Source organism: Saccoglossus kowalevskii, chromosome 9 (genome assembly GCF_978046115.1).
Source record: "Saccoglossus kowalevskii chromosome 9, keSacKowa6.1, whole genome shotgun sequence".
NCBI lineage: Eukaryota > Metazoa > Hemichordata > Enteropneusta > Harrimaniidae > Saccoglossus > Saccoglossus kowalevskii.
The window spans coordinates 18,572,676-18,591,041 of NC_140649.1; the positions used below are offsets into that span (position 1 = coordinate 18,572,676).

The 18,366-nt window shown below is 34.2% G+C and overlaps 2 long non-coding RNA genes across 2 annotated transcripts; one reads left to right on the top strand and one right to left on the bottom strand.

Annotated features, from left to right (window-relative positions):
• Window positions 1-6,428: 6,428 nt before the first annotated feature.
• Window positions 6,429-8,134, bottom strand: LOC146738934 (uncharacterized). Its single transcript, XR_014930390.1, has 3 exons — window positions 7,891-8,134; window positions 6,907-7,173; window positions 6,429-6,778 (listed from the first exon to the last, which is right to left on the bottom strand). It is a non-coding gene; the product is annotated as an uncharacterized LOC146738934 (long non-coding RNA).
• An 8,929-nt stretch (window positions 8,135-17,063) lies between these two features.
• LOC146738935 (uncharacterized) lies at window positions 17,064-18,310 on the top strand. Its single transcript, XR_014930565.1, has 3 exons — window positions 17,064-17,117; window positions 17,817-17,889; window positions 18,276-18,310. It is a non-coding gene; the product is annotated as an uncharacterized LOC146738935 (long non-coding RNA).
• The last annotated feature ends 56 nt before the right edge of the window (window positions 18,311-18,366 follow it).

The following is an 18,366-nucleotide window of genomic DNA, read 5'->3' on the forward strand; positions in this document are numbered from 1 at the left end:
ACGTCATATCTTATCTATGTTAATGTACGTACATGACCTTTCACTTCTGAGTTCCCAGCAATTTTGAAAGATTAGTTATATACATTAGACATTTAAATCGACTTGTTTTCAGTAAACATGGATGAAATTATCACCTTTGCACTTAGAAAATTAAAGTATCCATCTTTGCGATCGAATCAAATCAATCTTTAAAAGGTCATGTTATCTTTCATACACCCACTCATGAATAATCAATGACATCATGAATAATTAATAGCAGTCAAATGCCCGCACATGCGTCCAGTCGGGATTTCTTTAGCGTTCAGGTTAGTGTTCGCGATTACGCTAAAGGGACTAAAAGAACAATTAATTATTTCTTTTTGTAAAACAAAAAAGAAGTCCCGACTTTGCCAGTCTAGTACTCACTGGCTGATATGCATTACACAATACATTAATACTACTAGTTTGTTGACCCTTTGAGAGCCAGATATTTTTTTCCACCAAAAATACAGTGTAAGTAAGTATTTTCAAATTTTGTTAAATTTTCAGTATATTTCATACAATTCTGGGCCACACAAATATGTTTCAGATATGTCACTCAAAGAGTTAACTGACTACAAAATGCAAAGTTTTATCTTTTAGTCTTCAATATACATTGTGTAAATACCAGAATTGCTATTTTTGATTTACAGATTTTAATATGATGTTGAAAGACACAGATATAAATACGGCAACAGAATTAATACCATCTACCTTATCACCATCTATGAAACACACAAAGAATGAAGTTTTTACAAGATTGAATAAGAATGGTAAATATATAAACTTCACATTGCTCGGCATTCTAGGTGACCAATCTTCCTCATTAACCTTGTTTTAAAAATTTATTATCATAACTTGTAGTAACTGGAAAATTACACTGTGTGTTTATTTTCTTCAGAATTAACAAAGAATTAACTGAAAGTGCATAAAAATGTGAAAAAGTTGCACCAAAAATTTGACTGAAAAAAATGTAGAATTCAAAAGCACCTGTCCAACAAATTCTTAATGTTTTGCATGAGTGAAACATTCCATCATAAATGACAAAAAGCATCTTCTCATCAGGATACAAAAAAGGAACTTTGTGAAATTTGATCATCTTTCCTCAATGGGTCATCCCCCGAAAATGACTCATGAAACCAATAACACAATTAAATAAAATGCCTCAATTCATTGTGTCCCATGCAACATAAAGCACAGTATATTTTAGTTTATTTGAAGATCTGTTTGTGCATGATTCTAAAATGTGCCTTAATCCAGTATATTGTTTGGTTGCATTAATTACTTTACACCGATCAAATTTCTTTTGATATTTTCAAAAAGTGGCTTTAAATTAAAGGGCGGTGGTTGTCACACCGCACATGTGCAACATTTGTGTTGATAAACATTGATTTTTCCCAATCCAATGCGCTCTTCTAATGGAAATCACTTAGAATGAGTTTTGACCTAGGCAGGATTTGCAATAATTAGTGCCAGTGACTCCATTGATACCTTCTATTCACCTTAAAAATTACCTAATTATTTAAAAGCTTGGTAACGTCCCAGTTTGTTGAACCGTGAAAGAGGAAAAGTCGCCATCTTTCATTATATGAGACCCAGATCAATAATAAAAGGATATCGTAAATTATGCACAAAGATAGTACTACAAGAGTATAAACTGCCGCATAGCGAGGTTCAATGTGACCATGTACTGTCTGAGTGCATACTTTTCAGTATCCTCGTAATAACATTACACATCATTGAGAACCAACCGCTTGATATAGAAAGCCCAGAGCTGAGCAAAATGGTGAAAATAATTAGAACTTTCTTGCTATAAACTTTGTTTTCAAAGGCGTCCACCATCTTGGTAATGCTGCGAAATTGTTCTATTAAAATGCATGTTTCCTAAAGTATACCCCATGCAATATACCTCAAAATTACAGCAGGCTGTAACTTTCCACGGTACAGTAACAAATATATAATTATATATTACATACAAACAGATATAGATGAAAGAGATGAAATGCAGAAGCTAGTTCTACTAGAAACACCTGAAACAGAAGAAACTACAATTACAACTTCTTTAGATTTAGATAATATCAAACAATGTGAACCCTATCCATTGTCACCATATCATACACCGTAAGTATATTGGCCTTATATTTCTGTCAGTGCAAGCCATATATATTTGATTAGTGTTTTTCTATACAAGTTCAGTACTGTAATAATAGTTTTAAGGTAGCGAGATAGTTTTTTGGCATGGAAAATGTAAACATCTATAATCGGAGTAAATTTTACAAGAACCTATACAATCTATATATGTTTGGAAAGCCCTTGACTTGTACTTTTCTATTATTAATATTTTGTGAACACTGTGTTTGTTTTAGCGTCACATGATTCTGAAAATCGGCGCGGCTGATAATTAACTAACGTGAATACATTTTTAAATGTCAGCTCTACGGTCATGCATGCGGCCAAAAACTTTACACTGTTTTGAAGCAAAGGTCATGAAGTTTAAATCCGTATTTCTATTTTTTAAATTAAGTTTTTTTTTCCTCTCCGAAAATGGAAAATTTCAAGCACGTTTTTTGGTGTTAAAGTTAGTGTATACCGGTGGTTTGCGCGAGGTTTGTGAAAATACGCGATAGAATTTCGCAAAAATGTAAATACGGAAACGAAGCCAACATATTCGAGAGTACGGAAAGCCAAACGGCGACATCGTAGCGCTACTCACTGAAACGCCATTTAAAATTAGGTCAACGGCAATTGCCAGAAATCGAACACCGAGAAATCGGCACTTTTATGATTTTAAACTTCAATCAAGGTTAACTCCCGTTTTAGCAGCAACAATTATATAGGTTGGCAGTAAATAAATTACCTTGAAGGTTGTTTTCAGAAAAAATCATGATTCGACATTTATGTCTGTGAAAAAACTGTATTTTTACCGTTTTCTTTCACGCTATGGAGTTTTAACACGGTCAGTGCTGATAACGAACGGTGACGTCATTCATTACAGCTGGGATTATGCAAAGTGGGCGGTTCTGTTTGCAGGTAGCAAACAACACAAATACTACACTGGGCAGTTGAAGTGTTTGTCAACATAGCGTATTTATGTTTGGGCCGTTTTATTTGCAAACTTATTTTCTTGAGTATTCCACAAGTTTCAAAGTCTTTTAGAGAAACAAGAACACTTTCCGACAATAATTATCAGACTCCCGCGAGCAAACTTGCGCAGATTACGGTAGAATAAGAAAATGGAATGACGGCTGTGGGGTAAGTTTTTTTATGTGTGGAATTGGAAGAAATGCAGAGTAAATTTTCAACACGAAAATATTGTAAATCATCATCCGACGAGACCGTTTTTGTTGGACTTGTTATTTTCGGGAGGGACCTTTTGTAGTGTTCGTGCAAGTTTAGTTTTCATTTTACCTGAATAAGCCTAAAGCGATTTTCAGACAAATTCGAAGGAAACTCTGCCCCTCCTTACCAAAGTGTTCGTCTTACAGCACATTTACATGCACTCTTTTTGCAGGTACGTCGGACTTTGGTTTGATTTTATTTTAAGATAGTAACAACCACCATCAGCTAAATTCAAGTCCATTATGTTCGCAAATAATTGTGCTGCATCAAGTTTTAAACTTGCCACTTTATCGTGAAGATTCTGGCGATCTCGGCAAAGGAAGCTACCGTAGTGTGGCTCCCCAACAGCAAGTATATTGCGGATAACTCTTTTTTTCTCATGATGATAACAGTGATCAATCACTGTCAACAGACTGTAATATTTGTTTCAATTGACGACTCTTTCAACGTAATTCGACCAATGAAAATGCAGTGTTCTAAAATATTGACAGACACTAAACAACCCCACGTGGTTTCTTGTTATGGCTATGACGGGGCTTCAAAGTGTCTTTTTGTCGTCTTTTTGTTGCTTTAACCGGACTTTTCTGGTCTGTTTATAATTCACACTTACGCATTGAATACGTCGTACTATCTTGGGAAACATCCTTTACCATTGTGAGTACCGCCGTTGAGGAAACGAAAACTGCTGTGAATGACGGTGGAGTCAATGAAAGTAAATTACTGAACAGCAAACTTCAAGAGGTGTTAGCTGGGGAAGCTAACTGTGGAGAAGAAGATGACGAATTTGACTTTTTAGACGAAGACAGTTTGAAGGTGAAGATATCACAGATGCCCTTCAAGTATTTGTGAATGACGCTGACGAATCCGACGTTGGGGGCTTTTAGTTTTACAGCCAAAACAAAGTCAGCTTGGACTTTCAGTTGCGAGACATGACCCCCAAAAAAAACGCAGCGAGTGATACATTTCGAAGACAAAAATACAAAACAATCGCAATCAAAGACGCCGACCACGCGCGTTAGAAATAAATAGAACACGCTGTTTCACTGGCTTCTTTCACTCACGCAATATAATTATGCTATTTCCAAACGCTTATATTGATCACTGTAAAAGTGGATATATTCAAACCAGCCATCAAATTAAAAATTCGGATCTCGTTGAATGTCAATCAACACGGAACTCGGTAAGGGTCAAGGATCTGATCCTAAAAAGCATATAATGTATCAAACAGAAATAAAAAAAAAATAAAAAATCTCCAACTGTGACATTGTACTTTTATTTTGACAACAAATTTATTAAAATAACATTTAGACACAGTCCCTCTATCACCGGTCTCGAAACGGCCGCTGTCCTATTGTCCTATTGCGCGTAGCGGGTAAATAAACCATTGACACCTATACGTAATCCGCAGTTGATGCAACTTGTCAGGGGTCATCTTCAAGTTGACCCGCATATCATTACCATTAATGATTTACCCGACATGCTTTGCGAAAAAAAATTGTGCGGTTGCGCAGAAGTTTTCAGAACCAGAATCAAAACATTGGAAGTCGATTTTTGAGCAGCATGTCGTGGAAGTACGGAAATGATTTTGTTGGCTTCGAGGACGAAGATATCGAATGGGATTTTGTGATGGGACAGGAAGACTTTTTCCCCTCTAATGCTGCCGATGTTCCAGACGATATGAAAGTACATGTACGCGAATCTGCTAAACGGAGAAATTTCGTCTACGTCTGCCCGACTTGCGACAAGCAGTACAAAAGTTTAAGTGGCTTCAAGGGGCACATGAAAAATGTTCATGATACAAACGTCAAAGGTATGTCCGTTACTATTGCTGTATGATCGAGGGGAATTAGTAAATGTTTGGTCTAAATGTTGTTCGAATTTTTTTTCATATTTTTAGCACAGTTGCATCAGGCAGCTGGTTGCATCTCCAACGATTATTAGTTGTCTGAGATTGCATGTACTTCCGTTTCACGGCGCTCCTGTGACAATATCTTGGGCAAGGAGGAGGCAATAAATTTGAGTACAATAATTATACGAAAAAGAGCCTATTGCTTTTTATTTGGGTCGGCAGACTCGCCGTGTATGAATCAAACTGGGCAGACACGATAACATGAAGTCGACATCACTACCAACTTGTCGCCTCTTGTGAAAGTGTGAATGAGTATTGTTGACCGAAAATCCTCATGATGTCTTGACGAATATGAATATATGAATGATTTATTATGAATATATTTATTTATAAGTTTTAGTTTCTATCTATGGTAATCTGTATACTTCATGGTTATATTACATTGTTTTCAGTTCCTGAACACTAGCAAACTGGCAATATACAATCTGTGAAAAGAAGGTCCAGTGAAGAACACAGCAGATCAGGTAGACATTTTTTTTATTACAGGTTTAATCTCCATAGAGCCACGTTATAATTTTTTTTAAGATAGGCTCAAAGAATTTTTTTGTGGGCCTGATTATTTTTTTTAGATAAGCTTAATAAATATTATTTTCAACTCAAATGTACTGAATATGAATTATTACTAGCCATCTAGTATCCATGAAGGAAGAGCATTGTAATATCCTAAAATAAAAATATAGTAATTTAAAAAATGCAATTACCATGTGCAATAATTAAGTTTTTCCGTTTCAGGTTTTACCAGACCCAGCAGTGTATAACAAATTGTTGTTGCAAAGGCCTTACACCACAAGATGGTTTGGCATGCTTTTTTTAATATGTGGGTAGACAGAAAAACCACAGATGACATAATTAATGTATTTATGGATTTTCGGCCCAGTGACACAGATATAGATGAACTGTTCAGAACATGCATTTTTAACTTTGCAGTGTTGGCAAGAACCCGAAGGGACACCATGGACTACCAGTCTGAAACAGTTGAAGCAGCAAGCACAAGTGAACTAAGTATTGAGGAAGAGCAGGCACTCAGATATTTTGCTGATTACATTCCCTACAACTTAAAGAAAATGGCAATGAAAGCACAAAAGCAAAATTAATTAAAATTTGTATTTATTTATTTATAACTTATTTACATCTAACAATAAATACAAAAAACAGCAATATATTAGTATATCTTGTTTTTTTACTATTTTACATTGTTTTCAAAAACAGAAATACTAACACTTCTGTTTGGAAAGAGAAGAGGAGGAGTATCATCTACTATATGCTGTAAGGGCCTTCTCTTGTGTCTCCCTGTATTGCCTGTGATGCACTGCATGTGATAAGATTTTTGAAGTCTGATGACATTCTCTTGATACCCAAAAGCCATAACTGTTGGGTGGTTATTTGCTCTTCCTCCTCTGTGCCGATGCTTACTGAAGTGGGCTTGTAGTGGGTCTTGACGGAACCTCTCACTCAATATAAAATCCACTCCATGGTTTAGTAGTTATTTAGATACTTCTACAAAAGAATGCACTGGGAAAAACAAAACAAAAATAACTCGTAAGATAAATTTTAAATTACTAGCATATTACCAATTTCTGGAAAACTTTACAGTGAATAACAATTTCACATAAAATAAAAATAAGTGCGACTCAACTCACCAGTCATTTTCAATTCATCAACCGTTTGTTTACTAAGACACATAGCATTTCCAGCACTTTGAGAATATAATAACTTCCACATTTAATTCTTACATGTTGCATTGTAGCATCATTAGCAATGGTAACATGCGATTGTGAAAAGTCATCACATTCACTGGACTTTTTTTTCAAATTGCTTGTAGTAACTCTTGGGCCTCCGAAAACTGTTCTTCTTACGAGGCATGGTTGTTAAGAGCTTGTATGGCTTCAACAGCTGCACGTTCTCGTCTGACAATATAAAAATAAAATAAAAATGTAAACAAAGATATTTTACCGAATATAACGAAACAGCAGATACCCAAATATACCTTAACCCCACAACTCATTTGTTAATCTTCATAACAACCAGTATTGGGTATTATTATCTACACCGGATTTGTATTATTCTCAAAAAAGGAACCGAAACGAGAAACTCTCGTTGATGTATTTACGCACAGTTCTGTATCTAAAATGGCGTCGAGTTGAACCACGAGTTTCGAAAAACACACACAGAAAATCTATTTTTCGGGACACAAAAAAAATGTTGGCAGCACAGAACATCTTTTACCGTGAATGGCACCTTCAACAGCACATAAAATAGTGAATTTAGTGATCATAACGTAAGAATATCTGATTTAAAAAACACGACCCATTATCGCAACAATCGACTATTCTCAAGATGTTTGGTCGTATGTGAATAACCAAGATCACACAGTTTTCAAGAATTCGACAAAAAATAATACGATATAAACACTCCCACTCGAAGCAAATACACTTCCACCCGCCAAAACGATGCGAGTTGAAGATTTTGCTAGCATATCAAGCGAGAAAAGGGAACCGAAAAACTACCGACATGTTTTGAGCGATGAACTTTTTGACAAAATGGAGGTCAGAAAATCGAGGTCAAATTTTCAAGATCGAAAAAACTACGAAATATTCGAAATGAAAGAATGGATAATAACTCACCTGTTAACTAATGGTATTTCGCTTCGGTAATAACAAAAAGTTGTTAAATATATGAAATTTTACAGCTAAGAGCAAGGAATAAAATACGGAGCCCTCGATCATACGTTGTCCAAAATGGAAAGCGACGCTATACTGTCACGTGACTATGCGACGCCAACAACCGCTACACGCACTCACTGGATGTTTATTGCTAATCCCCCCTAAGACAATAGGCGTTTCGAGACCGGTGATAGAGGGACTGTGATTTAGAACATAAATTTGTCTTCCCAAAATATTTTTAAAAAAATCTTTAAAAAATACCAAACTGCCGTTAAACGGCCCGGGCGAATTTATGGCAAAATCCGGTAACATGTGATACACTTATGTACTATTTTGTTTATACAAAATTTGTTGTGTTTCGAAAGTGTTTTTTGTTTTTATTTTTGCTGTACAGCTTCCTCCTCTTGAAACGAAGCAGTGCACACATCTTATCAGCTGTGTGTAAACTACAAACAGATATCTTATCAGTTGTTTGTAAATAGCTTAGCCCCAGTTCAGTTATGTTTGTTAACCATGAATATTAATGAGAAGCACTCATGGGGTGTACACTGGATAAACAAAAAACTTGGGTATTTGTTTGCACACAAGGAAAAAACCAGTTTACTTGTACAAGATATTATTTTTTCAATAAAATAAATACACTAATGTATGTGGCATGCCTTATGGAGCTATGCTTGTGATTTTCAAAAAAAATATGTGAAAAGTGCCGAAAAAACTATTCCGCTACCTTAAGCTTGAGAAATGCAGGTAAACTAATCATGACTAGGGAGCTTACAATTAAGCTACATGTGTACTGGTACATTTAATATCTATCTTAGAACCACATATATTGTACTTGTGCATGAGAGAAAACTCAGAGTAATTCTACAGGGGTTTTTCTAGAAAAAAACTGCAAGAGGGAGCACTGCAATTCAGTGACGCCACTAATGTGGGGGAGATGGGGTTCTCTTATCTACCAGGGTGTGGAGTTTTTGATAAGTCTAAAGCATTCTATGGCTTCCTTGGGGCCAAAATTACTATCAGACCGATTGCAGTTGAAGACTGTGGCCACATGTGATCTCTGGTCAATCAGATTTTTAAGGTTGCAAGAGAATCTGCTTTCCAGGGTAAGGGGGTGCATGGCCATGGCATGTTCTCTTGTTTAAAAAAATCCCTGGTTTTAGACAATGGGTTTATTTACGATTATTAATCAACAGCACATTTGGCATATAATTTATGGAATTAGCTTTTGTTTTTATGTTATTCTATATACTGCTAATCATTATTATTATTATTATAATATTACTTTTTAGAACCATTCTCACTTCAAGTCAAGTGCTACAAGAAGAATCTACAATATGGCAGAAAGAAAAAATACTCACTGATATATTTTGCATGACAGTCAAAGGTAAGGTTTACAACTGTACATCCAATAGTTATCACAGGTGAAGTAAATTGTCACTGTAATTTTACTGAAAACTTTTCATGTGTCGTATCGTTATGCCCTCTAAGTCGAAATTTTGAGATTTGTTGCGACGTTACTAGTTATGCTTATTCCCTGGTGCACCAATGACAATATAAATATAGTGATTTTCAAAAACTACTTTAATACTGATGGATTGTGTACGATACAATTCCTATTTTATTTACAAAGTAAGTGTAAAAGCAAGTTAAAATCAGGTGACACAACAGTTTCATTTGTGTTGTATCTGCTATATTAGAAGCACATCTCCAATAAAAGTGCATATATTCTGAAAACTGCTAAAATATACTAAAATAGCTTAAAAACCTATATGTTTTGAGCAATATCTCAACGTTGTGCTGGCTGATTCTGTTCAAACTAAGAATATGGGCAACATCTGTTGGCATACTGACGTACATCATTTCTATTGTGTGTTTTTTTCTAAACTGGCCAACTGGCGGCCATTTTGTTGGTCAAAAATACTTACTGTATGTTTGTTCATTTTTTTTATAACTTAAAAGTAAAAGTACTAAATTTTTTTCAGATTTGGTACAGGTATTATTTCGCAAAGATGCAATTTAATTTTTATTAAGATTTTATGCAGCTTATGCACAAACAATTGTGTGCTAGAACATCAACAAAAATTGATTTGTGTTACAATCCAATTCAAGATGGTCAACTGTCAGTCATTTTGTTTGAAGAAAATCAAAAATCTTTGTCATTTTTACACATTTCTGCCTATATCTCAAATTCACACTGTTCAATTATGTCCAAACTTGGTTCACAAATGAATGTGTTCTAGCACAACTAGGAAAGTTGATTATATGTCACAATCCAATTCAAGGTCACTTAAATTAGTAGCCATTTCGTTTGACAAATAGTATACAATACAAATCAAGATGGTTGACTGGCAGCCTTAGACCATATTTCAATATTATTCCAAATCAAAATTGAATGTATTTTGGGAGATGACTGAATCAAACAACTCTGCCAGTCATAAAGCATGTCTGACATAACTGTCCCCACAATGCACTATTATTTGGAATTGGGATGTACGTTTTCCATTTTGCCAACAATGTTAAACTGTCTGGCAGTCCAAGTCATTAGTTCAGTGCAGAACTGGTACATGCACTTATGAAAAAAGAACATTTGTCATGTAATATAATGATCAACGTACAAGAACAGAGGCTGCTGTGACATCCCAATGGCTTGTCTCTATTTGGTTGTTCCATATATTCATATATTCTCTTTGTTACAGAACCTACTTTTCAGAAGAATTGTCATTTGACAAATAATATTTTAGAGCACACCAAGAGAGAACTAAATGTATATTCTACTATAGAAATTGATGGTGACTTAGAATTATCTGTCCCATGGGATCCATTAGCTGATTCTGTTGATCTTATATTGTGTTATCAAAAAAGATTAATGGAAAATTGCTTTTCTAATGTTGGAAATCATGTGACCGAACCAGTTACTACATTTGAAGTCGACTCAATTAAGTGTTTGCAACTTGATTGTAAGTACCAAGGTGATATATGTATTTTGTTGTTATTTACAAACATGAGCTGGAGAGATGGAAATGTTTACAATTATTAGGTATGGAAAACATTAGAATTTATAGTATGATTATGAATATAATTTATAATCTGTGTTAATGCTCAATTATGACATGCATTGACCAAGCTGACATCCCCCTTTCATATTTTGACACCTCCCATGCCACATTGTGCTTTATGCAATATTTGCTTACATTTCGTCCTTCAGTCGGACTTACATTAATTTATTGAAGCATTAACCCACCGTAATACGCCATTCGAATGTGTAAATTTGAATGTCTTTTTTATTTGAAAATTGTGTGTCATGTTTATGTCTCATTCGAACACTTTCCTTTGTTTACTTCACACACAAAAGCGCTATCAGTGCATGATGGGAATACAATCTTGTCACTGCACACAGACATTTGCACAGTGGAAAACATTCTTCGTTGTCTCATTAATGTATTACTACAAGAAGGGAAAAGATGTATAATAATAAGTATATGGTATATGGTAAAATATTAAAAGGCTTTTCAGCATAGAATCTATGCCACATTCTAGTCTCATTTATACCATGTGATACACCAAATATAGCTGATTTTAGTAATACCCTAACACAGTCAGCTTTTGATGGTAGATTTGATTTGTTGCCTGGGAGATATAAGTATTGATTGAAAATCATTTGAGATGTAGTAGTCTGATTCAGTATTATTAAATATGGGTATTAAAATATTTATTAGATTGAAATGATAGCATTATGTACACATGTTAGTTAATAATATACATATTTATGGAAATGAAGGGTTAAAGAATACAGTAGTCCAAACACTGGGACTGTTTCAAAACGGACTGACAAAACTGACCGAAAATTGTCATTGTCACGATCGACTCATAAAAAGTCATAAAGTTGAGCTACATTGTAGTATATTTTTGTTCATAAACTGCCCAAAAAACAACAGCATTCACATTGATCATAGTGATCACCATTGTACATATTTATGTTTGTGCGTAATTGAATATATTTTTTAGTAATTTTTATTCAGCTCTAGTGAATTAAATCTTTTCAATAGTCCTGAAAATGTTAACCCTTTAAGTGGATATGGAATAATAATTACTATTTATTTCGCATACACCAACAGTCAGTGATCCATTGGTATATAGTTCACATATGCCAGCAGTCAGTGATCTATTGGAATATAGTTCACATACGCCAGCAGTCAGTGATCCATTGGAATATACCGGTAGTTCACATACGTCAGCAGTCAGTGATCCATTGGAATATACCGGTAGTTCACATACGTCAGCAGTCAGTGATCCATTGGAATATACCGGTAGTTCACATACGTCAGCAGTCAGTGATCCTTTGGAATATAGTTCACATACACCAGCAGTCAGTGATCCATTGGAATATAGTTCACATACACCAGCAGTCAGTGATCCCTTGGAATATAGTTCACATACACAAGCAGTAAGTGATCTATTGGAATATAGTTCACATACACAAGCAGTAAGTGATCCATTGGAAACATTTATGATGTTAAGGATGGCAAGTCAAGCCAAACATCAAGTGGAACAACCATCCATAGGTTAGTATTAGATTAATTGTTGTTATGTATACATGACTATATATCTGCTTCTAGATATTTTATTGGTCAATACAAATATATTAGCCAATACCAAAATATAGACTAATATAGCATCCAATACCCAATTATTAACCAATTTAGCCAATACCAAAAAATTAACCAATATATATATTGACCAGTACCAAAATATTAACCAGTATCCTGGCCAAAACCAAAATATTAACCAGTATCCTGGCCAATACCAAAATATTAACCAGTATCCTGGCCAATACCAAAATATTAACCAGTATCCTGGCCAATACCAAAATATTAACCAGTATCCTGGCAAATACCAAATGATTAACCAGTATCCTGGCCAAAACCAAAACATATACCAATGTATCATCCTGTAACAAAATATTAATTAACCAATATATTGGCAAATACCAATTTGAAAATATAGATCAATATATTCATCAATACCAAAATATTGATCAGTATATTGGCTAGTACCAAAATATTAACCAATATATTGGCAAATACCAAAATATAGATCAATATATTGGCTAGTACCAAAATATTAACCAGTATCCTGGCCAAAACCAAAACATAGACCAATGTATCATCCTATAACAAAATATTAATTAACCAATATATTGGCAAATACCAATTTGAAAATATAGATCAATATATTCATCAATACCAAAATATTGATCAGTATCCTGGCCAATACCAAAATATTGATCAGTATGATAGCAAGTACCAAAATATTAATCAGTAACCTGGCCAATACCAAAATATTGACCAATTTAGTAGCCAATACTAAGATAATGACCAATATATCGACCAGTGTATGAAAGAAAGGTAAATTTGAAGAATTTTTTTTTACTACCGGGTAATGAAAATATGGTGTTTAAAGTTAGCATTAGACTTTCCAAATTTTAAATGGACAGTTTCTACATGGTGTGATTTTCACTGAACATAGTGATGTTAGCCATCCTTTTGCAAAAATGTTTTTAGTTTTACCACAAAAATCATATAAGTCTCCTTATAGTGTAGATAATGTAGCTAAATGAGCAAAAAAATAATTCTGAAAAATGTGCAGACAGTATCAGTGGTATGAATTAAATTCTCCATTGCATGGCCAGTAACAGTAATATTTTTTTTCTTTTTTAGCCAAACCTGAAGTAAAACAATTGAAGTTAAGGAGAAGAACAGATGCACCAAGTCCATCAAACCATATTAAAAACAAAGTGATAAGCAAGAAAAAAACAAAATTAATTACTGTTGATTTAACTGGTTAGTGCAATTATTTTATAAGAATTGTTTTGGTGATATTAGTATTGGGAATGCAATGTGTGTTGCCAAGTGTCTTCTACAACAGTCATACATGTATCTACTAATAATTGCCTGGATGATTTATCCCAGTCTATATTATTGATGGTTCATTTGTAACTGTTTTCATACTTTTGTGACCTTAATATCAGCATGAACTTCAATAAAATGACAGCAAAGTACTGCACTAACAAATGGAACATAGACATGCAAAGAACAGAATCTAAACTGAGGACTTACAGTTTATTCATAAAAGACATTAAACAGGAATATTATTTACAACAGTTAACTGATAGGAAAGCGGTTCAAACAATGCGAAGTTTTAGAATTAGCTGCCATCAACTGAATTGGGTAGACACACAAAACCAAAAACAAAACGTCAGGACAGGAAATGTGACAAATGTAACGTGATTGAGGATGAAATCCATTTCATCACTGAGTGTGATCTCTATACAGAAAATAGACAAGATTTATAAAGTCTATTCTTCAATCCAAATTTCAAAAATTAAAACAAAGATAAATTTATACACATTTTAAACACAACTAAACAAACAATGTCTACTGAGGTTATTAAATTACATACAGAAAGCCTACAAAATAAGAAAAGAAAAGGTGATAATTAATTAATGTATTGTTGTGCTATATTTTCAGTGTGATTTAGTTGTTGTTTATTTGAAATCTATTATTGTATTGTATGTGTAGTTTAATTGTAGTTAATTTCAAAAAGCTTTAATACAGCAATTACCAAAACTGAAATGTCAGATTTCATTAAGAATGTAATAAAGCATTATTCTATTCTATTCTATTCTATTCTAATCTATTCTATTCTATTCTATTCTATTCTATTCTATTCTATTCTATTCTATTCTATTCTATTCTATTCTATTCTATTCTATTCTATTCTATTCTATTCATAAGTGAAAGGAAGATTAAACTATTTTAAGCCAATCTTTTGACTAAACAAGTCTTCACTGTTCTAATGGAATCTAGCCCTAACTTTTAAATATATTGTTGTTTCTGTTTTCCTTTTGATAGATTCTTTCATCGAAGTATTACAAGTTCTTGAAATTAACTGTGATAGGGTATTGTCTACACTGCAACTGAGTGGGGGCATTTCTACTTCTTACACATTTAACTCACTCACTGCAGACGAAACAAGGTTTTTACTCAAGCAACAAGAACAAGTAATACAGAATAACAATTTTTCAGGTAAATGTATATACATGACAAAATTGCAAGGATTGGGGTACAATGATGTGATAATCAGCTCTGTTATTTCATTATTTTGAAAGTGTTACCAACCTAGGACACAGTACATCAACAGTTGATGCTGATTCTCCGGACTATCTTCTTTCAAACAGTACAGTTATCATTTTAATAATAATATTTCTATTCAATTATTTACAGATATGGAAATGAGTCCAGTTGAAGAAACTTACAAGAATATAATATACTTGCATGTCATAATGACATTAGTGGATTTAGTCAAACATTATAGTTTATCAGTTGCTATTGATCATCTTAATACTGTGATTCACAAATATTCTCATCTTTCTCTAACAGGTAAGGCAATAACTCCATACTCATGAATGAATATACACAGAATTAATTTTGCAATGAATTGTGCTCAGTTTAAGGACAATGAGTTACAGAAGTTTGAGTTCACCAATTAATCTATTTTTCTGGAAACGATTTCTTTATAGTGAATGACAGCCATTTTCTATGGAGGAGATAAATAGACTTTCACCATTGGTTTCTATGGTGGAGATAAAGAGACTTTCACCATTGATTCCTATGTGGAAATAAATAGGCATTTACTATTGGTTCCTATGGTGGAGATGAATAGGGATTCACCATTGGTTCCTATAGTGGAGATAAATAGGCTTTCACCATTGGTTCCTATGGTGGAGATACAGGTAAAAAGGCTTTCACCATTTATTCCTATGGTGAGGATAGATAGCCTTTCACCATTGGTTCCTATGGTGGAGATACAGGTAAAAAGGCTTTTACCATTGATTCCTATGGTGAGGATAGATAGGCTTTCACCATGGGTTCCTATGGTGGAGATACAGGTAAAAAGGCTTTTACCATTGATTCCTATGGTGACGATAGATAGGCTTTCACGATTGGTTCCTATGGTGGAGATACAGGTAAAAAGGCTTTCACCATTGATTCCTATGGTGAGGATAGATAGGCTTTCACCATTGGTTCCTATAGTGGAGATACAGGTAAAAAGGCTTTTACCATTGATTCCTATGGTGAGGATAGATAGGCTTTCACCATTGGTTCCTATAGTGGAGATACAGGTAAAAAGGCTTTTACCATTGATTCCTATGGTAAGGATAGATAGGCTTTCACCATTGGTTCCTATGGTGGAGATGCAGGTAAAAAGGCTTTCACCATTGATTCCTATGGTGAGGATAGATAGGCTTTCACCATTGGTTCCTATGGTGGAGATACAGGTAAAAAGGCTTTCACCATTGATTCCTATGGTGAGGATAAATAGGCTTTCACCATTGGTTCCTATGGTGGAGATACAGGTAAAAAGGCTTTTACCATTGATTCCTATGGTGAGGATAAATAGGCTTTCACCATTGGTTCCTATATAGTGGAGATGCAGGTAAAAAGGCTTTTAGCATTGATTCCTATGGTGAGGATAGATAGGCTTTCACCATGGGTTCCTATAGTGGAAATCAACAGGCTTTCACCATTAGTTTCTTTGGTTGAGATAAATAGGCTTTACCATTGGTTCCTATGGGATAAATAGGCTATACCATTGGTTTCTATGGTAGAGATCAACAGGCTTTCACCATTAGTTCCTTTGGTTGAGATAAATAGGCTCTCACCATTGGTTCCTAATTAATTTTTGCTGAAAAGTCTTATCGTTTGATTTGTATGAAATTTATTTTCAGTGATTTTGAAAAAGGAAAAAAGGTATATTCGCTGGATCTTATTTTAACTGAATCATTCCTTTGGCGAAAATAGCGAAAATTAATTCCAAGCGAATATAAAGTATTTTACATTATTTAAAAAAAAATAGATTGAGCTATTATTATAATATTGCAAATGTAACTAATTCAGACACAGTACCGATATTGTATGTCTTAATATCCAATCTTCTATGTTTTTGTTATTTTCCCAGGAAACCTGGAAAGCCTTGGGCATGAATTATTCAAACAACAATTTATTCTTCAGGAAAAGTCAATAATTCATCCTAAACTCAAAGAACTTGGCTGTCTGATTGGAGACTGGTTTCACAGAAAAATGTATAAACATGATACCGTAAAGAGAATTGATCACGATCCCAAGGTAACCACAGTCATAATATCTGTATTGGAGTAAGCGCAAATGTAACTAACCAACATAATAGTTGAAACTGTACATTATATTGCATCCGCTATGGTGGTGAATATCCAATCTGCTATAAACACTGTCTGGATATATATAAAGAGCATTGTCAAGTTTGTTTACATTGAGGCATTTATCTAGGGATTAACACTCACAGAGCACTGCAGCTCTGAGGTTGTCTTTAGTGGTGGCCACTTCCACAGACCTCCTTACCAGCCACTTTATGTAGCATCCCTTGAAAATAGGTGATTTTCTGTTCAACTGCGAGATCTCGAGAGATGCATGAAAGAGACGCGTCTGACGAAAAAAACGAACGATTTGATTTTGAACTCGAATTTCTTTATTTCGTAGCTCACATTGACTGGCCGATCTTCGACAGAGGAATATTGCTTTCGAATACCCTCACTTAATCGAAATTGTCTACCATCAAATGTGTACAGCACATTATTAAGCATAGAAATGTTCGCGTTTGTCAAATCCCACGCGATGTTTGACGCCACTACGACGCTATGACCTTTGTTTGTCCTGTTTTTACATTCTATTTCACGCATAATGCGTGAACGGAAAATGGTCTATTGGTCAGTGATGACACTCTTCTTGTTAATCTTGCTGTTGCAGGGCTTTTATCTTTTGCTGACAATCAGTTTTTCTTACTCATAGATTCTGGTAATAATTTGGCGTAATATTGATAGCATAGTGTCAGTCATAACTAATGTAATAAATAGAATTAAAGGTGAGTGCTTTGAGTCTTTCAATTGATATAAGAACTTTAGATCAATATTCAATTGCCTAATAAATAAAAACAATTATTTTCTGAATTTATAGAGGTAAGAATTAGGCTAGGAAATGATTGAATTTAAATGCATGGGTGCTAGACTTTCAGAGTAGCGTCACTAGCATTTAATACAATTTATATTTATAAATAAACTTATTGAGCAACAGGGTTTATTTCCCGGGATTTTGACCAGAAGGTTCAATCAAAAAATGGCTAAATTGTATTGGTTCACTAGGTATTTAGAAAGTAGGCATGTAATGGAAAATTGTGGACAAGAGTAGAATGCTTTTGAGCGTGTAGTCATGTTCTAAGGAAACCCCTGACCAAATTTTCTTTTTATGTAGGTATTAAAGCTACATATTCAGCATTGTCATGCGATAACTTTCCGGAACTACTGAATATTTATAATTGTATTGTATTACATCATCATTGTAT